This window comes from Drosophila sechellia, unplaced genomic scaffold, assembly GCF_004382195.2.
Source record: "Drosophila sechellia strain sech25 unplaced genomic scaffold, ASM438219v1 U_41, whole genome shotgun sequence".
Lineage (NCBI taxonomy): Eukaryota > Metazoa > Arthropoda > Insecta > Diptera > Drosophilidae > Drosophila > Drosophila sechellia.
In genome coordinates this window covers 15001-38013 of record NW_022611316.1, presented here as the reverse complement: position 1 = coordinate 38013, position 23013 = coordinate 15001, and the positions used below count along the sequence as shown (strand labels likewise).

At 41.3% G+C, this 23013-nt stretch overlaps 3 non-coding genes and 1 pseudogene across 3 annotated transcripts in view; all 4 read right to left on the bottom strand.

Annotated features, from left to right (window-relative positions):
- Positions 1–5864: 5864 nt before the first annotated feature.
- LOC116803288 lies at positions 5865–6043 on the bottom strand. Its single transcript, XR_004363525.1, has one exon. It is a non-coding gene; the product is annotated as a 5.8S ribosomal RNA (ribosomal RNA).
- A 687-nt stretch (positions 6044–6730) lies between these two features.
- Positions 6731–8725, bottom strand: LOC116803283. Its single transcript, XR_004363522.1, has one exon. It is a non-coding gene; the product is annotated as a small subunit ribosomal RNA (ribosomal RNA).
- Positions 8726–13051: 4326 nt separating this feature from the next.
- Positions 13052–22465, bottom strand: LOC116803286 (annotated as a pseudogene).
- Positions 22466–22859: 394 nt separating this feature from the next.
- The window catches only part of LOC116803282, a 179-nt gene continuing 25 nt past the window's right edge, over positions 22860–23013 (bottom strand). The window contains exon 1 of the ribosomal RNA XR_004363521.1: positions 22860–23013. This exon is cut by the window's right edge and continues 25 nt beyond it. This is a non-coding gene — a ribosomal RNA (5.8S ribosomal RNA).

The window sequence follows — 23013 nt, the reverse complement described above, 5'->3', positions numbered from 1 at the left end:
TTCTTCGCAATCTGTACACGAGCGCAACGAAAACACGTCCGTCGTTAATCCATTCATGCGCGTCACTAATTAGATGACGAGGCATTTGGCTATTTTTTTTTTTTTTTTTTTTTTTTGATCGCGGAGGTATGGAAATCTATCGAAAGATACTAGGTCTGTCAACACTTCAGTTTCCTAGCATGCACGATTCATTGCTCTATCTGAACCGAAGTTCCGCAACGCCTACGTACTAAAACCATCCTCATAGCCAATTTATATATTACCATTATTTGCGATGTTTATGCCTTTATTGATGTTATGCCAAGACAGCAAGCAAATGTTTTGAACCAAACGTTTTAGCTAAGTCCAATCTCGGGAAAACCCGCTCAGGTACATGAACTGTTTAAAACAACCGAGACTGCCTCTCATAACCTGGACGCTAATGATATGACTATCATATTTGCTGAGGAGACCCTTCGCTATCAATCTTTTAACGGATTGACCACTCCAGATCCCCCTCCAGTTCAGGGTGGCAGAATGGAATTCAATGTCACCTGCGGCTTCGAATCTGCGACGCAACTCAGTTCGTATGTCCGGTCTGTCGTATCTATTGATTTTGCGCTGGTGTGCATCATCCATAGAGTGTCCGTCTGTCACAATTTGTATGTCGATCACATCAATGTGATTTTGTCGTAGTGCCACCAGGTCTGGTTTATTAAGACCGGATTCGCACTGCAGACTTGGTTCAACAATGACTACGCAGCCTCTCTCCTCAAGTCCCCGCTTGATTCGATTTACTACGCAGTTGTGTCTAGCTATGCGCCTCCCATGCGATCGGTAACATTTTTGCATAATATGGTTTGTTGTTTCGGGAGCGTCACATCCTGCACGACACTGTCGTTCCAATTCGTGCCTTCCCCTTGTAGTACGAGACTTCGTGGGTAGGGCATTTATCCGCAGACGAATACCGTCTATATATTCCTTTCCTGTTAGTAAACGCGTGGGTTGATTAACCCACCCGTGTTGCGGGCCCCAATGGCCTGCTTCACGGAGTCCGCTACCATCAACTGAGAGGTACAATTTGTTCGCCCAATATTTTTCTATTGCCGGACGCGATAACAATTCATTTTGTTCTGCTAATAATCTATCTCGGGCCCGTTGTTTTTCTGCTTCGAGGAAAGAGCTGGCTACCTCGTTTTGCGTGAGGTGAGGCCATTTAATATTACTCAAACGTCTTAGCCTTAACATTGGAGCTACCCATCTAAGTGATGGAATTCCGAGACCTCCACTTTTTGGGGGTGCGTGAATGAATGCTATCGGTATATCCAGCGGAAGATTTAGCCATCTTCGCACATAGTATCGTATTAGTTTGTCAGTTTTTCGTAGGACGCCTATCGCCACACTCCCAAGGGCTAACTTGTGATAGAGCTGTGGGATAAGGACAGTCCTAAGGGCGAACATCCTCTGTTGTGGTTTGAGGGGGGCCTTTGTCAATCTTTGTAGCTTCGGACCAATGTCCTCGGCCGGATTGCATCGAACCCTCCCGGTTGCAGTGAAGTTGATGCCTAAGTACTTCCACTCGTCCGTTCGCTTCAATGATGGAATCTCCCTTGAGCCTACGTAAAAGCTCTGTGCCTCTAGCACGGTACACTTCTGTTTCGGCTGGCCCTTAATGCCAACGGTAAAACATTTGTCGGCATTAAGTTTGAGGCCGACGAGAGATAGAAAATCCAACGTTCTGTCCAACAATACTTGAAGTCCCATTCGAGTTTCAGCAAATAGTACCAAATCATCTGCAAACGCGGCCGCGTTAGTAATGGCATTTCCGACTCTGGCACCAATTTCGCTGGGTAGGTTTCTAAGTAACCTGTCCATTACCAAGTTAAATAGAATAGGAGACAAAGGGTCACCCTGCTTCACTCCTCTAGCAGGGACGAATTCCTCTGAACTCCAACCGTCCCCATTGAGACTGGTACCGCCACCCTCGTACGTATTCTGTACGTAGTCAACGAAGCCCTTTGGCGCACCATAAGCACGTAAGGTGTCATATATAGATGCATGCGATAAAGAATCGAATGCCTTGCTTACATCTAAATTTGCAATGTAGCAAGATCTAAAGTGCTTATGGCTATGCCTCAAGACTAAGTCAACTATCGTCGCGTTATCGGCACATCCGTCGGTAGGTAAGAAGCCCCGCTGGCGCGGGTCCCAATTGATTGATGAGTTCAACCGGGTTGCCAATATTGCATTTAGCTGTCTTACCAGGACTGAAGGCACCGATATTGGACGAAAGTCTTGCGGTCGCTTCGCCGTCACCGTCTTCGGGATGAAGACGGTTCTGGCCAGTCGGATAGAGTGTGGTAGATTGCCGCACCATAGAATTAGGTTCATTATTCGCAACATAATACCTGACGGCACCTCCCTGGCTGTTTTTGGAGTTATCCCGTCAGGCCCCGGAGATGAAGATAATGAGATTCTTGATGCCCGAAGGTCGTGCTCTGTAATAGCAGACCAAACCCTCTCAAGCGAGTGATCCATTTGTATCACTTCTCTACTGCAAGAGCTTGGGCTAGGCTGAGTCATTACTTCTCTCCAGTAAGGAACCATTACTTCTTGGCTTGGCATTACCGACTCATCAGTTCCATTTAGCAAGGACTTGATGCATCTTCCTTTATGCTTATCCCAGTTACGCTGGACGACAGCATACTGCTGCCTTCTGCTTTCTCTCCTATTTCGAGGCCTCCGAGGAGGTCTCGTCAGAGTGTGACGTACACCCTGTGCCGGAAAAATTCCTAGGAGATATAGCGATAAGCATTGGAGAGTGGTTTCCTTTCCCTCGAGCTCTGCCTTCAAGAGAGTCATAGTTACTCCCGCCGTTGACCCGCGCTTACTTGAATTTCTTCACTTTGACATTCAGAGCACTGGGCAGAAATCACATTGTGTCAACACCCGCTAGGGCCATCACAATGCTTTGTTTTAATTAGACAGTCGGATTCCCCAAGTCCGTGCCAGTTCTGAATTGATTGTTAATTGATAATCGTTATAATTGATAAGAACTAATTGGTTTAACCCAAATAGTATTCTTAAAAATTTTAGCAAGAAAGTTCCACAATTGGCTACGTAACTAAACTATCCGGGGAACAAGTAACTAACATAAATGCTAGAAACTCTATTTACCCAGAACGAGCACATAAACCATGTTATTGTTTCCCAATCAAGCCCGACTATCTCAATCTTCAGAGCCAATCCTTATCCCGAAGTTACGGATCTAATTTGCCGACTTCCCTTACCTACATTATTCTATCGACTAGAGACTCTTCACCTTGGAGACCAGCTGCGGATATTGGTACGGCCTGTTGAGAAGTTTGCGTGTCCCCACCATAAATTTTCAAGGTCCGAGGAGAAAATATCGACACAACAGTATATGTCATGCTCTTCTAGCCCATCTACCATATCTCTCTGCGAAAGACTTCCATGGTAGTACGGCTATAAAACAGAAAAGAAAACTCTTCCGATATCTCTCGACGGCTTCTTTATGGTCGTTCCTGTTGCCAGGATGAGCACGAGGCCCATATTTAATAACAAACGGATACTCAACAGGTTACGGAATTGGAACCGTATTCCCTTTCGTTCAAAATTATTCAAGTGTATTATATTCGCTTTGTTTATATAGTTAGGCATTTTTGTTTTACTTGAAAATTTTCGGCTTTCGCCTTGAACTTAGGACCGACTAACTCGTGATCAACCACTGTTCACACGAAACCCTTCTCCACTTCAGTCCTCCAAGGTCTCATTCGATTATTTGCTACTACCACCAAGATCTGTACCAATGGCAGCTCCATGCAGGCTTACGCCAAACACTTCTACGCATACCATTGTACCTTCCTACTCACTAAAGTTTCAAAATTTATATCACAAGTAATATAAATCATCTACTTTAGCGGTAATGTATAGGTATACAACTTAAGCGCCATCCATTTTAAGGGCTAGTTGCTTCGGCAGGTGAGTTGTTACACACTCCTTAGCGGATTTCGACTTCCATGATCACCGTCCTGCTGTTTTAAGCAACCAACGCCTTTCATGGTATCTGCATGAGTTGTTAATTTGGGCACCGTAACATTACGTTTGGTTCATCCCACAGCGCCAGTTCTGCTTACCAAAAGTGGCCCACTGGGCACATTATATCATAACCTTGAACTTCATATCAAGAAAGTTAAGGTTCTTACCCATTTAAAGTTTGAGAATAGGTTAAGATCGTTTCGACCCTAAGGCCTCTAATCATTCGCTTTACCAGATAAGATTATTTTATATAATATTAAAATGCACCAGCTATCCTGAGGGAAACTTCGGAAGGAACCAGCTACTAGATGGTTCGATTGGTCTTTCGCCCCTATACTCAATTCTGACAATCGATTTGCACGTCAGAACTGTTTCGGTCTTCCATCAGGGTTTCCCCTGACTTCAACCTGATCAAGTATAGTTCACCATCTTTCGGGTCACAGCATATATGCTCAAGGTACGTTCCAGTTAGAGGCATAAATAATATAAATATACATTATACATAACTATATAGAACGCCCCGGGATTGTGTTAATTAGCTATAAATAGCTAAAAAACTAATCCCATTATTAGTCAAGTTAATTACGCTATTAGGTTTACATCCCAATAACTTGCACATATGTTAGACTCCTTGGTCCGTGTTTCAAGACGGGTCCCGAAGGTATCCTGAATCTTTCGCATTGTTAATCATACAAGAGCATATAATAAACACAAAAATCAATGATAATTATGCCATTATATAATTCCGAAAAATTAACGCTCTGTAATAATATAAATCTATCAGCACTTTATCAAATTAATAACATTTATTCTGTGTTAAAATGCAAGCAATTTAATTGGAATAAACTATAAGTTATATTTTATGATAAATTTGGGATATGCTAATAGATTACAATGTCCTTATATGGAAAAAATGCACATTATTCTTAATAATATTATTTAAATATTACAATTTTAATGATGAATTTTCCATAACGGATATTCAGGTTCATCGGGCTTAACCTCTAAGCAGTTTCACGTACTGTTTAACTCTCTATTCAGAGTTCTTTTCAACTTTCCCTCACGGTACTTGTTTACTATCGGTCTCATGGTTATATTTAGTTTTAGATGGAGTTTACCACCCACTTAGTGCTGCACTATCAAGCAACACGACTCTTTGGAAACATCATCTAGCAATCATTAACGTTATACGGGCCTGGCACCCTCTATGGGTAAATGGCCTCATTTAAGAAGGACTTAAATCATTAATTTCTCATACTAGAATATTGACGCTCCATACACTGCATCTCACATTTGCCATATAGACAAAGTGACTTAGTGCTGAACTGTTTTCTTTTCGCTCGCCGCTACTAAGAAAATCCTTGTTAGTTTCTTTTCCTCCCCTAATTAATATGCTTAAATTCAGGGGGTAGTCCCATATGAGTTGAGGTTGTATATATAACTATATTTTGCCATAAATTCTTTATATATAAATGATAAAACAATCAATTAAATTCGTTATAAATAGTTCCAATAGTTCTTGTAAGCAAAGTCATTTTTATCCATTTAACGAACCAACGAAGAATAATAACAAAACCAAGATTTTTCTTTTTCCGAATCATTAATAAGAGACAATTCTAGATGAAAAATATTTCAATTTTTTATGCTAGACATTTCTCAGTATTATTTGATTGAAAAAGAAAATATTTCTCTTCGTTTTTCACATTCAAATGTGAGATAATGTTTTTCATTTCTTTTTTAATATTATGAATAAAATCATTATTTAATCCAATAATATACCATATGCTTATAAAAAATTTATAAACAACTTAATTAGCATAGTCTTACAACCCTCAACCATATGTAGTCCAAGCAGCACTATAAAATTAATTAAAGTACATAACAGCATGGACTGCGATATGCGTTCAAAATGTCGATGTTCATGTGTCCTGCAGTTCACACGATGACGCACAGTTTGCTGCGTTCTTCATCGACCCATGAGCCGAGTGATCCACCGCTTAGAGTTTTATAATTCAATTTTATATAATGTCAATATTGTTTTTATTGAAAGAAATTAAAAATACACCATTTTACTGGCATATATCAATTCCTTCAATAAATTTATTTTTATACCTAAAATAAATGTTGCGAAATGTCTTAGTTTCATATAAGCATTATGTATCATAATAATCTGGTTATGGTTTGCTATTTTGGGTGACACATACTGCAAAATTTATATAAAACATTAACCTGATGGATGACAGGTACAAACATTGTATATTTTAGGTTGTTGCATTAGCCAACGTATGCTCATAACATAGATGAACAATACATATTCGCAACGCGTGTATATTATGGTCCATATACACACACACTTATTTTGATTACCACACATTCAAAATTATTTTTATTTTAATTCGACTTCTACTTTCGAATTTAGTTTAGTTTCTTCGATTTCCATTTTCGAGAATTTGTTTTTATAGGAAACGCCGTTGTTGTAGTAAGTACTGCCACAAATACGCACAGCAACATTAATAATGTTAAAGTCTTTTTATGAGGTTGCCAAGCCCCACATATAAAATAAAAGCCATCTTCATTTTATTTTGACTTTAACTTTTGATTCCGTGGAATCATTTTGTAATATTTTTATTTTGGTAAATTGTATTTATTTGTATTATAACAAATATTTATTAACGATAAGGATATTATACAATAATGATCCTTCCGCAGGTTCACCTACGGAAACCTTGTTACGACTTTTACTTCCTCTAAATAATCAAGTTCGGTCAACTTTTGCGAAACAACCGTAACACGCAAGGCGTCACAGTGATCACGTCCGGAGACCTCACTAAATAATTCAATCGGTAGTAGCGACGGGCGGTGTGTACAAAGGGCAGGGACGTAATCAATGCGAGTTAATGACTCACACTTACTGGGAATTCCAAGTTCATGTGAACAGTTTCAGTTCACAATCCCAAGCATGAAAGTGGTTCAGCGGTTTACCCGGACCTCTCGGTCTAGGAAATACACGTTGATACTTTCATTGTAGCGCGCGTGCAGCCCAGGACATCTAAGGGCATCACAGACCTGTTATTGCTCAATCTCATTATTGCTAGACGCAATTTGTCCATTTAAGAAGCTAGTGTCCTTATAATGGGACAAACCAACAGGTACGGCTCCACTTACATAAACACATTCAAACACAATAAACATTTTACTGCCACCATGAATGAAGGCTACATAAGCTTCAGCACCATAATCCTGAAGATATCTATTTAATATATTTGAGTCTCGTTCGTTATCGGAATTAACCAGACAAATCACTCCACGAACTAAGAACGGCCATGCACCACCACCCATAGATTCGAGAAAGAGCTATCAATCTGTCTTACACACTTATGTTCGGACCTGGTAAGTTTTCCCGTGTTGAGTCAAATTAAGCCGCAGGCTCCACTCCTGGTGGTGCCCTTCCGTCAATTCCTTTAAGTTTCAGCTTTGCAACCATACTTCCCCCGGAGCCCAAAAGCTTTGGTTTCCCGGGAAGCGACTGAGAGAGCCATAAAAGTAGCTACACCCAATTGCTAGCTGGCATCGTTTATGGTTAGAACTAGGGCGGTATCTGATCGCCTTCGAACCTCTAACTTTCGTTCTTGATTAATGAAAACATCTTTGGCAAATGCTTTCGCTTAAGTTAGTCTTACGACGGTCCAAGAATTTCACCTCTCGCGTCGTAATACTAATGCCCCCAAACTGCTTCTATTAATCATTACCTCTTGATCTGAAAACCAATGAAAGCAGAACAGAGGTCTTATTTCATTATCCCATGCACAGAATATTCAGGCATTTGAAGCCTGCTTTAAGCACTCTAATTTGTTCAAAGTAATAGTACCGGCCCACAATAACACTCGTTTAAGAGCACTAGTGCAGGTTTTTAAATAGGAGGAACATATGAAAAAATACAAGTATTTAATCACATATAAGAACTCCACCGGTAATACGCTTACATACATAAAGGTATAGTACTAACCACAATTGTAAGTTGTACTACCCGTATGAAGCACAAGTTCAACTACGAACGTTTTAACCGCAACAACTTTAATATACGCTATTGGAGCTGGAATTACCGCGGCTGCTGGCACCAGACTTGCCCTCCAATTGGTCCTTGTTAAAGGATTTAAAGTGTACTCATTCCAATTACAGGGCCTCGGATATGAGTCCTGTATTGTTATTTTTCGTCACTACCTCCCCGAGCTGGGAGTGGGTAATTTACGCGCCTGCTGCCTTCCTTAGATGTGGTAGCCGTTTCTCAGGCTCCCTCTCCGGAATCGAACCCTGATTCCCCGTTACCCGTTGCAACCATGGTAGTCCTAGATACTACCATCAAAAGTTGATAGGGCAGACATTTGAAAGATCTGTCGTCGGTACAAGACCATACGATCTGCATGTTATCTAGAGTTCAACCAATATAACGATCTTGCGATCGCTTGGTTTTAGCCTAATAAAAGCACATGTCCCATAAGGTTCATGTTTTAATTGCATGTATTAGCTCTAGAATTACCACAGTTATCCAAGTAACTGTTAACGATCTAAGGAACCATAACTGATATAATGAGCCTTTTGCGGTTTCACTTTTAATTCGTGTGTACTTAGACATGCATGGCTTAATCTTTGAGACAAGCATATAACTACTGGCAGGATCAACCAGAATAATGTTTTTCCTTCATATTCCATTCATATTTTTTGAATCGAAATAAGCAATATAATAGATATATAGATTTTTCACTTTATATAATTCCATGATTTTTATTATATTGAATAAAATTCAATATTTCGCCTTTGGGTAAAATTTTAAATATATAAATATAAGTAAAAATCTATTCGATTACGGCCATTTTTATATAGCATTCGTAATCCATATTTTCATTTTTAATTTATACTTGTTTTACCAATATAACAAGAATTTCATATAATTATTGTAATATATATGTTTCTATAATTTTATCTTTTTATATATACATATTTCATTATAAAATATCATTTTATTTCCAACATACATAATTATTGTATCCACACATGTACAATTTTTGTTTAACCAATATAAATATTAAGTTAAATCATTTGCATTTTGAAGATAAATTTAAAATTTATCTCTTTTCATATATCTCTCTGGTAATATATAACATAAAACCAAGCGCATATGATAATATTTCCACATTTAATATATAATTTTATATTTCTTTCATAAGAATCCATATTTGTATTATACCGTAACGATATAATAATCCAACTATACGGCAGGTAATAAATTAATATTTGCCTGCCTCCAAAAATTAACGATAATATATGGAAACGATTTGTTATTCTATATATAATAGAAACTTGACTTTTGTTTCAACGATATTATCTAAAAAGCGTATATTCCTATTATCCGCGGAGCCAAGTCCCGTGTTCTATAGAACTGAGAAACAAATTTGTACGGATAATAATATACTTTATTTTATGTAACCAATATAAACATAATCCGAAATAAATATTTCGAATAATGCGGGAGGTCGGCAACCACTGCCTACCTATAGTAGTTTTTGAACCCGCTGTCCTCAAAGCGGGTATTTTCAATTCCGTTTGCCACCCAACATACGGTCTATTCTCTTATATATTAAGAGATTATAGGAACATTTCATTTTTTTTCCATTATTCATATATAATATGATTATTTTTTTTTTTATACATATAATAAATATTAATTTTTATATGTTTATTATTTAATTTACTCATATAATTGCCAAATTCATATGAATACATAAGTTTTGAACAATATGAGAGGTCGGCAACCACTGCCTACCTATAGTAGTTTTTGAACCCTCTGTCGTAATTCCGGTCGTTTACACTACTATACCCTCTCACTATAATGGCTTTTCTCTATAATACTAAGAGAATATGGGAATATCTCAGCATTTTTTCCCATATACATATAATAATTAACCATTTTCATATGTATATTATTTAATTTAATCATATAATTGCCAAAATCATATGAATACATAAGTTTTGAACAATATGAGAGGTCGGCAACCACTGCCTACCTATAGTAGTTTTTGAACCCTCTGTCGTAATTCCGGTCGTTTACACTACTATACCCTCTCACTATAATGGATTTTCTCTATAATACTAAGAGAATGTGGGAATATTTCAGCATTTTTTCCCTTATACATATAATAATTAATCATTTTCATATGTATATTATTTAATTTACTCATACAATTGCCAAATCATATGAATACATAAGTTTTGAACAATATGAGAGGTCGGCAACCACTGCCTACCTATAGTAGTTTTTGAACCCTCTGTCGTAATTCCGGTCGTTTACACTACTATACCCTCTCACTTAAATGGCTTTTCTCTATAATACTAAGAGAATATGGGAATATCTCAGCATTTTTTCCCATATACATATAATAATTAACCATTTTCATATGTATATTATTTAATTTAATCATATAATTGCCAAAATCATATGAATACATAAGTTTTGAACAATATGAGAGGTCGGCAACCACTGCCTACCTATAGTAGTTTTGAACCCTCTGTCGTAATTCCGGTCGTTTACACTACTATACCCTCTCACTATAATGGATTTTCTCTATAATACTAAGAGAATGTGGGAATATTTCAGCATTTTTTCCCTTATACATATAATAATTAATCATTTTCATATGTATATTATTTAATTTACTCATACAATTGCCAAAATCATATGAATACATAAGTTTTGAACAATATGAGAGGTCGGCAACCACTGCCTACCTATAGTAGTTTTTGAACCCTCTGTCGTAATTCCGGTCGTTTACACTACTATACCCTCTCACTTAAATGGCTTTTCTCTATAATACTAAGAGAATATGGGAATATCTCTGCATTTTTTCCCATATACATATAATAATTAATCATTTTCATATGTATATTATTTAATTTACTCATATAATTGCCAAAATCATATGAATACATAAGTTTTGAACAATATGAGAGGTCGGCAACCACTGCCTACCTATAGTAGTTTTTGAACCCTCTGTCGTAATTCCGGTCGTTTACACTACTATACCCTCTCACTATAATGGATTTTCTCTATAATACTAAGAGAATTGGAATATTTCACATTTTTTTCCCTTATACATATAATAATTAATCATTTTCATATGTTATTATTTAATTTACTCATATAATTGCCAAATTCATATGAATACATAAGTTTTGAACAATATGAGAGGTCGGCAACCACTGCCTACCTATAGTAGTTTTTGAACCCTCTGTCGTAATTCCGGTCGTTTACACTACTATACCCTCTCACTATAATGGATTTTCTCTATAATACTAAGAGAATGTGGGAATATTTCAGCATTTTTCCCTTATACATATAATAATTAATCATTTTCATATGTATATTATTTAATTTACTCATACAATTGCCAAAATCATATGAATACATAAGTTTGAACAATATGAGAGGTCGGCAACCACTGCTACCTATAGTAGTTTTTGAACCCTCTGTCGTAATTCCGGTCGTTTACACTACTATACCCTCTCACTTAAATGGCTTTTCTCTATAATACTAAGAGAATATGGAATATCTTAGCATTTTTTCCCATATACATATAATAATTAACCATTTCATATGTATATTTTTAATTTACTCATATAATTGCCAAAATCATATAAATACATAAGTTTGAACAATATCAGAGGTCGGCAACGGTCTTTCCTCTATAATACTAAGATAATATGGGAATATTTCATCATTTTTTCCTTATACATATAATAATTAATCATTTTCATATGTATATTATTTAATTTACTCGTATAATTGTCAAAATCCTATGAACACATAAGAGAATACAATATGAGAGGTCGGCGCAACCATAATATAGTAGTTGATGACGAGGTGTTTGGCAACTTGACACAATCATTAAAGCTTTATATTAATTATATGAAGGGACAATATCATATGCGTCACTAAATTGATGACGAGGTGTTTGGCAACTTGATACAATTCTTTAAAGTCTTTATATCAAAATTATATGATAGGACAATATCATATGCGTCACTAAATTGATGACGAGGTGTTTGGCAACTTGACACAATCATTAAGTCTTTATATTAATTATATGATAGGGACAATATCATATGCGTCACTAAATTGATGACGAGGTGTTGGAACTTGATACAATTCTTTAAAGTCTTTATACAAAATTATATAAGGACAATATCATATGCTCACTAAATTGATGACGAGGTGTTTGGCAACTTGACACAATCCATTAAAGTCTTTATATTAATTATATGATAGGGACAATATCATATGCGTCACTAAATTGATGACGAGGTGTTTGGCAACTTGATACAATTCTTTAAAGTCTTTATATCAAAAATTATATGATAGGACAATATCATATGCGTCACTAAATTGATGACGAGGTGTTTGGCAACTTGACACAATCATTAAAGTCTTATATTAATTATATGATAGGGACAATATCATATGCGTCACTAAATTGATGACGAGGTGTTTGGCAACTTGATACAATTCTTTAAAGTCTTTATATCAAAATTATATATAAGACAATATCATATGCGTCACTAAATTGATGACGAGGTGTTTGGCAACTTGACACAATCATTAAAGTCTTTATATTAATTATATGATAGGGACAATATCATATGCGTCACTAAATGATGAGAGGTGTTGCAACTTGATACAATTTTAAAGTCTTTATATCAAAAATTATATGATAGGACAATATCATATGCGTCACTAAATTGATGACGAGGTGTTTGGCAACTTGACACAATTCATTAAAGTCTTTATATTAATTATATGATAGGGACAATATCATATGCGTCACTAAATTGATGACGAGGTGTTTGGCAACTTGACACAATCCATTAAAGTCTTTATATTAATTATATGATAGGGACAATATCATATGCGTCACTAAATTGATGACGAGGTGTTTGGCTACAGGAAAAAATCATTTATTTATCGAATCATCAAGCAAAGGATAAGCTTCAGTGGATCGCAGTATGGCAGCTGCTCAACCACTTACAACACCTTGCCTGTTACAAAAGTCGTTTACAATTGATTCTAGGCTTTGTCATTGTATTAAATAATGCTTTTATATGTAACTAGCGCGGCATCAGGTGATCGAAGATCCTCCTAATTTACTATGTTACAAATTACATTGGCATCACATCCATTGTCGTTTATAAAATAAATTATAAACTTTAAATGGTTTAGAAGCCATACAATGCAAATTGCCCCTTATTTATCATTGCAGTCCAGCACGGATACGACCTTAGAGGCGTTCAGGCATAATCCAACGGACGTAGCGTCATACCACTGTTCGCTCGAACAAGTATTGTGCCATTGGTCCGTACCTGCGGTTCCTCTCGTACTACGCAGGAATGCTGTCGCAACAACGTTTTGTCATTAGTAGGGTAAAACTAACCTGTCTCACGACGGTCTAAACCCAGCTCACGTTCCCTTGCATGGGTGAACAATCCAACGCTTGGTGAATTTTGCTTCACAATGATAGGAAGAGCCGACATCGAAGGATCAAAAAGCGACGTCGCTATGAACGCTTGGCCGCCACAAGCCAGTTATCCCTATGGTAACTTTTCTGACACCTCTTGTTAAAAACTCTTTAAACCAAAAGGATCGATAGGCCGAGCTTTTGCTGTCCCTGTGTGTACTGAACACCGAGATCAAGTCAGCATTTGCCCTTTTGCTCTATGTGTGGTTTCTGTCCGCACTGAGCTGGCCTTGGGACACCTCCGTTATTATTTGAGAGATGTACCGCCCCAGTCAAACTCCCTACCTGGCAATGTCCTTGAATTGGATCATACCTGAGTAATTGGAGTTATACCAAATTTTCAAATCAAAAATACATAAATGCATCGTTTTATTAAAGAATTTGTTTGCGATTATATAACAAACTCGTGATACTTTGATCAAGAAGCTTGCATCAAAACCCAATACCATAAGATATAATAAATATATCCGTATAATGGCTAGGAAATGATACACGTTCCATTTAATCAAGTAAGTAAGGAAACAATAAGAGTAGTGGTATTTCATTGACGATACCAAACCGAGGTCTAATATCTCCCACTTATTCTACACCTCTTATGTCTCCTTACACTGCCAGATTAGAGTCAAGCTCAAAAGGGTCTTCTTTCCCCGCTAATTATTCCAAGCCCGTTCCCTTGGCTGTGGTTTCGCTAGATAGTAGATAGGGACAGTGACTTTCGGACCTCTCCGAACTTGTTTTACGTGGCGTGTTCCACACTGAAGGGATTACAACCACGACACCCTGAACACCCACAAGTGGTGCATGTATCAACATGGTGCATGAGTCTGGATACGCCAGACAAACGTCCCGGACTGGAAGCTATAGCTATGTACATAGCGACCACCCCGGTAGCAATTCGAGTACTTGCTTGCCGGGCAAGCACTCCCCCTTGCTGAGGAGCGAGATCTACCTAAAATCTCTACTGATCTCTGGGTCACAGCACCCGAGTTTTGCGCAACTAGCACCGTAACTCAAACGTCGAACACGAAGGCTCTACCCGCGATATGGGTATCAACCACAGCCACCACGATACTCCCACCAGGGGGCCTACCTCAATGTGCTGTCTTGGAGCAGCACAACCCGTGGTACCGAAAGAGAGGCTCGGTGGGCCTCCTCCTTTTGCTCCGACAAGCATGGTTAGAGGAACCAGTCGCTATATTAGTCGCCTCTTACGACAAGCAATAGCGGGCTGTGGAAGTATTCTCGCCCGCTAACCACACGGCGAAGTTTTGGGCTAAATACCCCTCCTCCTACGGAACACCTCGTCCGCAAACGCTGCCAGCCGTTGAATCCTCTGCTGATCTTCCAGGATTCTATTGAAGGTCCAGTTTTCGCCAAGGCGCTGCACTCCAAGTCCATCGAGGTTTCGCAAATCTGCATATAGAGGACAAGCGCACAATATGTGCATCCAGTCCTCATATGGATCACCACAAGCGCAAGCAGTGGTATCGCTGAGGGCTCTCCCTTGCAAAAATGCGTTAAACGACCCGTGACCTGTCAGCAGGAAAGACGTCCTCATCGAGAATCCAAAGCTTGGATCTCGATAGGCGAGAGTGACGTATGGGATGAACTTGTGCGTCACCCGTCCTGGTTCGCTGTCGTCATCCCATCTGTTTTGCCAATTCTGCAGCAAGCACTCCTCTAGGCGAGTCTTCCTCTGCTTCCAGCTTAGACACGTAGTGTCCTCGCCGTATAGCCAGTCGTTCTCCTCCAGCGGGTATCCACGCTTCAGCTTGTACTTGACCGCTAAAAACTTAGCAGCCAAGTCAAGCGGGGGAGCTCCGCCAAGTACCTGCAGTGCCACTGTGGACACTGTTCGGCATACCGAAAGGCATCCAAGCAGGATTAGCCTCTGGCAGGAGGCTAGTCGTCTCCGGGCGGCTACCTGTTCGGCGGTGTCATACCATACCGGGGCACCAAACAGCACACAAGGTGCCATGAGTCCGTCATATATGGTCCGCCTGGCTCGAGGACTGAAGCCCCAGTCGGCTCGAAGCACACGCGCCAATGCTCCAACGACTCCGGTCATCCGCTGGCGAAGCGAAGCTATGTGCGTGAGGAATTTCATTCCTTCACTGACCGTGATGCCAAGGTACCGACAGCTACGCACATACGGAAGGTTCGCTCCAGCAAACCTCACCGTAGGCGCACGTCTCAAGGCACCTTTCAGCAGCATTATTACCGTCTTGCTGGTCGAGACGGTAACGCCAACTTCCGCTCCCCACGCTTCTACGATGGACATCAGCTCTGCACCTTTTTCCTCTAGCTCAGCTCGGGAATTTCCCTCGACGAGAAGCAGCAAGTCATCCGCGTATGCACTCAGCTGGCAATACGGCTGGAGACGCTGAAGCAGTACATCCATCAGTATGTCCCAGATAAATGGGCCACTGATTGACCCCTGCGGGCAGCCTCTAGTTACCGGTACATCCACAGTACCGGAACTGCTTCGGATCACTGCTCTTCGGCCGGAGAAAAAGCTCTGCCACAAGCCCATCTCCCGGCATCCCAAGTCGGCTAGTCGGCGGAGTGCAGCACTCCATTCGACGTTGTCGAATGCTCCTTTGAAGTCCACGAATGTGCCGAGCACGTATTGCGCCGGGCTGGCACAAACACTGCTCTTCACGTGCCTCCAAGCATCCTCCACACATCGTCCTTGGCGAAATCCAAATTGCCATCTGCAGCCTTCCGGAAGAACTTCTCTCACACGATTCACCATGATGGCCTCGAGCACCTTACCAAAGACTGGTAGCAAGCATATTCCTCTATATGAGGAGGGCTCACATTTGTCCTTATCTGGCCCTTTGAGCAGCGAGACAACTCGTGGGCACTTCCACTCAGCGGGAAAGTATCCTAATCGGATGCATCGGGAAAACAACGATGCAAGGTGCTCGGGTATGGCGCGCCAGACTGCCTTGCAGATAGTGCCATTAATGCCGTCCAAGCCGGGAGAGCGCCTGCTCTTCAACCGGGCAACACATGCATCAACCTCGAATACTTCGAGGGCCGGTGGGACTTCCTCCGCGATGGCAGTCGGTGCTTCGGACTCCGCAACTGGGAAGAAATTGCGGAGGAGCACTCGTGCACAGTCACCCCAATCGGTGATCATCTCGCCATTCACGCGGAGGCACCCAATCTCCGTGCACTTCCTGCGGCCTCGGCAAATCTTATAGACGCGCCCCCATGGGTCGTCGGCATGATCTCCCACGAAGCGTTTCCACTCATCCATTTTCGCCCTCCAAATGAGCTTCTTGTAGTTGGCTGAGGCCCGCCTCAGGTCGACCAATACACGCTCTATTGCGGCATCATCATCATGACGCCTTCCATTTTGAAGTAGGCGACGAAGTCTCCGGACTTCGCGCCTTGCATCACAGAGGTCGGCAGTCCACCAACGTGCTCTCCTGCTGGGCAATCGGATGGACTTTCTTCCCAGCGCAATATCACATACATTATGTACTATACTGCGCAGGGTCGAAACTTGCTGGTCCAACGGCGACTCTGAGAAGTTTTCCGGAAGTTCGGCTGCTCTACTCACCATTTCCTCCTTGAACAATCGCCAACGTGCATTGGAGAAGTTCCAGGACGGCACAGGAGCTATGCTCTCAACTGCGCGCGCGGTAGTTGGTTCGGCCACAACAGTAATGATGTTGTGGTCACTCAATTCCCACTCGTCCACTCTCCACTCATATGTGGCCCACATAGATGCTGCCTCATTGACGATTGTCACGTCGATATCGCTTGTAGCTCTGTAATTATCGAACGTGTACACCTCTGTTGACTGGTTTAGGGCGGCGACTCTTGCCTCCAGCATCCACTCTGACAGCAGCTCACCCCGTCTGTAGTTAGCTTGCCCCTCGGCATGACGAGAGAGTTTGCTAAGCCACATGGGGGACACTGCATTCGCGTCGAGGCCCAGGATTGCGGGGGTTCTGCTGGCCTGCAGCAGGACCGCATCCATGTACCGGATGTACGGTTCCAGAGGTGCATCATACTGGCAGTATGCGGCGCAAAGGAAGATTGAGCCAAAACTCCCTTTCACGACCAGACATACGCCATAATCTGTGGTGAGGGTCTCCACTGGCATACAGATGGCTTCCTGGTGATCCACTAGGATGGCTGCCTTCCCTCGCCGATCGATGAAAATTCTCATTCCTTCAGGCAGCACATCCATTCCGTCCCCGCCGAGATACGGCTCCTGCACCAGCGCGAACATAGACTCCGATCTCCTGAGTCGGACTCCGAGCTCGATGGTCGCAGCTCGGCCTCGGCCACAGTTCGCTTGGATGAAGCTAAACATTAGTGTCTAGCTTGCACCCTCGCCAGCAACGCCCCGTATATCGGGCAAACGCTCGAGAGCATGTAATGCCCCGAGGGTTGCCCTCTGTGGCGGCAGTTCCGGCAGTCCACCGGGTTTTGGCACTTTGCCGCAGTGTGGCCTTGTTGCCCGCACTGGCGACAGACACTATCCTTCTGCCGGCATTCGCTGACCTTGTGGTCGAAACCCACACATCTGTGGCAGGCGTATGTGCGGACCTGTGACCGGCATCGGAATGAGAACCACTTGATGTAGACACGACCTACATCAAGCTTCGCCATCGCCCGGTCGTCAACCTCCAGCGTCACATTTACTGTGGCGCCGTCAGCTACCGACCACGCCTTGGTCACCAGGTGCACTGACTTCTTAAACTGGGCCAGATTCATTTCGCTGTCGAAGTTGTTTTCGTGGAGCTCCTTCATAAACTCCTCAGGGCCGATAGCTGTGTCGACGTCATATACGACGACCTTCGGCTTCTCGGCCGCATTCCGTGCCACATTTAGGCCAACCTCGGCGAATCTTTTTGAAGCGACCACCTTCTGCAGCTCTCCCACCGAAGGAGTGCGAATGATCGCACCACCACCTCGACGGAGCTCACGGACCTCGTGTACTCTGACTCCGAGAGAGGGTGCAACCATCGTTCGCACCTTTTCCGCTATGTCTTTCCCCGATAGCGCAGGGTCGTCGCACTTCACCACCGCTGACCACGTCTCGCGGACCTTGGTAGTCCGCGGGGCAGCGATGGGTGCAACCTGCTGCATCTGGGGAGCATTGGCGGCCGTATTTTTCAACAGATTCAACGACGGCGGCGGCGGTGGCGGCATAGCAAGCCGCGTCTCCAGCTCTCCGCACCGGAGCATTAGCGCCAACACCAGCTCATCGTAGCGGCTGATAGCATATGAGAGCTCTTCCGTGTCCACTTCTCCTAGTCTGCGGAAGCTGCTTCTCACCATGCGCTGTGTGGCCGACAGCTCTGCCATCATGGCTGCTTGCCCAGCACGGGCGGCAGCGGTGGCGGCAGTGGCAGTGGTGGCAACAATTTTAGCAGCAGTGAAAACGGCGGAGGCAGCAGTGTGGTCGGCAGCAGGGGCAGCAGTAGGATCAGCAGCGGTGGCAGCAGCGTGGGGGGGGGCAGCATCAATGGCAGCGTTCTCCGTAGCCGCCCGGGCGTCCTCCAGCGACGAAAACGGCTCCTCCAGTACCCCAACGGGTTCTGGCACTCCATTCGATGCCAGGGCAACCAATTTCGCCTGCGTTGGCGCCGAGCTCTTAGATGCCAGATGGCTTCTGCGCCTGCCTCGTCTGGACTTCATCGAGGCACTACTTCCGCTCAAGGCACTCGCGCTGCTGTCGCTCTCCATCGGCATAAATACGATGGTGGCTCCACCTACCGTCGACGCCAGCAACCGTATGCTCGTTTACTCGCTGACAAAAGGTAGTTGCTCTGGAACTCGAGCTCCACCTATCGGTAGAGTCTGGTAGCACTAAAACTCTCCCTAGACACAAACCTTAGCAGTGACTCCCACCAATAAGCTTTGTGACAGCTGATCAAAAAGCTTACTCGAAAAACTTACTCGTAAGTTCGCCTTCAGCACGTGCTAAGTGGAAAATTCCCAACAATTAATTGTTAATTACTTCCAAACCGCTTGTTTATAACACACGAAAATTAGCACACGACTTTCGCGGAGCACTAATTCACCGATTTTATTACTTTCCAAACACGGAAAACCAAGTTCTTCGCAATCTGTACACGAGCGCAACGAAAACACGTCCGTCGTTAATCCATTCATGCGCGTCACTGATAGGACAGTAGGAATCTCGTTAATCCATTCATGCGCGTCACTAATTAGATGACGAGGCATTTGGCTACCTTAAGAGAGTCATAGTTACTCCCGCCGTTGACCCGCGCTTACTTGAATTTCTTCACTTTGACATTCAGAGCACTGGGCAGAAATCACATTGTGTCAACACCCGCTAGGGCCATCACAATGCTTTGTTTTAATTAGACAGTCGGATTCCCCAAGTCCGTGCCAGTTCTGAATTGATTGTTAATTGATAATCGTTATAATTGATAAGAACTAATTGGTTTAACCCAAATAGTATTCTTAAAAATTTTAGCAAGAAAGTTCCACAATTGGCTACGTAACTAAACTATCCGGGGAACAAGTAACTAACATAAATGCTAGAAACTCTATTTACCCAGAACGAGCACATAAACCATGTTATTGTTTCCCAATCAAGCCCGACTATCTCAATCTTCAGAGCCAATCCTTATCCCGAAGTTACGGATCTAATTTGCCGACTTCCCTTACCTACATTATTCTATCGACTAGAGACTCTTCACCTTGGAGACCAGCTGCGGATATTGGTACGGCCTGTTGAGAAGTTTGCGTGTCCCCACCATAAATTTTCAAGGTCCGAGGAGAAAATATCGACACAACAGTATATGTCATGCTCTTCTAGCCCATCTACCATATCTCTCTGCGAAAGACTTCCATGGTAGTACGGCTATAAAACAGAAAAGAAAACTCTTCCGATATCTCTCGACGGCTTCTTTATGGTCGTTCCTGTTGCCAGGATGAGCACGAGGCCCATATTTAATAACAAACGGATACTCAACAGGTTACGGAATTGGAACCGTATTCCCTTTCGTTCAAAATTATTCAAGTGTATTATATTCGCTTTGTTTATATAGTTAGGCATTTTTGTTTTACTTGAAAATTTTCGGCTTTCGCCTTGAACTTAGGACCGACTAACTCGTGATCAACCACTGTTCACACGAAACCCTTCTCCACTTCAGTCCTCCAAGGTCTCATTCGATTATTTGCTACTACCACCAAGATCTGTACCAATGGCAGCTCCATGCAGGCTTACGCCAAACACTTCTACGCATACCATTGTACCTTCCTACTCACTAAAGTTTCAAAATTTATATCACAAGTAATATAAATCATCTACTTTAGCGGTAATGTATAGGTATACAACTTAAGCGCCATCCATTTTAAGGGCTAGTTGCTTCGGCAGGTGAGTTGTTACACACTCCTTAGCGGATTTCGACTTCCATGATCACCGTCCTGCTGTTTTAAGCAACCAACGCCTTTCATGGTATCTGCATGAGTTGTTAATTTGGGCACCGTAACATTACGTTTGGTTCATCCCACAGCGCCAGTTCTGCTTACCAAAAGTGGCCCACTGGGCACATTATATCATAACCTTGAACTTCATATCAAGAAAGTTAAGGTTCTTACCCATTTAAAGTTTGAGAATAGGTTAAGATCGTTTCGACCCTAAGGCCTCTAATCATTCGCTTTACCAGATAAGATTATTTTATATAATATTAAAATGCACCAGCTATCCTGAGGGAAACTTCGGAAGGAACCAGCTACTAGATGGTTCGATTGGTCTTTCGCCCCTATACTCAATTCTGACAATCGATTTGCACGTCAGAACTGTTTCGGTCTTCCATCAGGGTTTCCCCTGACTTCAACCTGATCAAGTATAGTTCACCATCTTTCGGGTCACAGCATATATGCTCAAGGTACGTTCCAGTTAGAGGCATAAATAATATAAATATACATTATACATAACTATATAGAACGCCCCGGGATTGTGTTAATTAGCTATAAATAGCTAAAAAACTAATCCCATTATTAGTCAAGTTAATTACGCTATTAGGTTTACATCCCAATAACTTGCACATATGTTAGACTCCTTGGTCCGTGTTTCAAGACGGGTCCCGAAGGTATCCTGAATCTTTCGCATTGTTAATCATACAAGAGCATATAATAAACACAAAAATCAATGATAATTATGCCATTATATAATTCCGAAAAATTAACGCTCTGTAATAATATAAATCTATCAGCACTTTATCAAATTAATAACATTTATTCTGTGTTAAAATGCAAGCAATTTAATTGGAATAAACTATAAGTTATATTTTATGATAAATTTGGGATATGCTAATAGATTACAATGTCCTTATATGGAAAAAATGCACATTATTCTTAATAATATTATTTAAATATTACAATTTTAATGATGAATTTTCCATAACGGATATTCAGGTTCATCGGGCTTAACCTCTAAGCAGTTTCACGTACTGTTTAACTCTCTATTCAGAGTTCTTTTCAACTTTCCCTCACGGTACTTGTTTACTATCGGTCTCATGGTTATATTTAGTTTTAGATGGAGTTTACCACCCACTTAGTGCTGCACTATCAAGCAACACGACTCTTTGGAAACATCATCTAGCAATCATTAACGTTATACGGGCCTGGCACCCTCTATGGGTAAATGGCCTCATTTAAGAAGGACTTAAATCATTAATTTCTCATACTAGAATATTGACGCTCCATACACTGCATCTCACATTTGCCATATAGACAAAGTGACTTAGTGCTGAACTGTTTTCTTTTCGCTCGCCGCTACTAAGAAAATCCTTGTTAGTTTCTTTTCCTCCCCTAATTAATATGCTTAAATTCAGGGGGTAGTCCCATATGAGTTGAGGTTGTATATATAACTATATTTTGCCATAAATTCTTTATATATAAATGATAAAACAATCAATTAAATTCGTTATAAATAGTTCCAATAGTTCTTGTAAGCAAAGTCATTTTTATCCATTTAACGAACCAACGAAGAATAATAACAAAACCAAGATTTTTCTTTTTCCGAATCATTAATAAGAGACAATTCTAGATGAAAAATATTTCAATTTTTTATGCTAGACATTTCTCAGTATTATTTGATTGAAAAAGAAAATATTTCTCTTCGTTTTTCACATTCAAATGTGAGATAATGTTTTTCATTTCTTTTTTAATATTATGAATAAAATCATTATTTAATCCAATAATATACCATATGCTTATAAAAAATTTATAAACAACTTAATTAGCATAGTCTTACAACCCTCAACCATATGTAGTCCAAGCAGCACTATAAAATTAATTAAAGTACATAACAGCATGGACTGCGATATGCGTTCAAAATGTCGATGTTCATGTGTCCTGCAGTTCACACGATGACGCACAGTTTGCTGCGTTCTTCATCGACCCATGA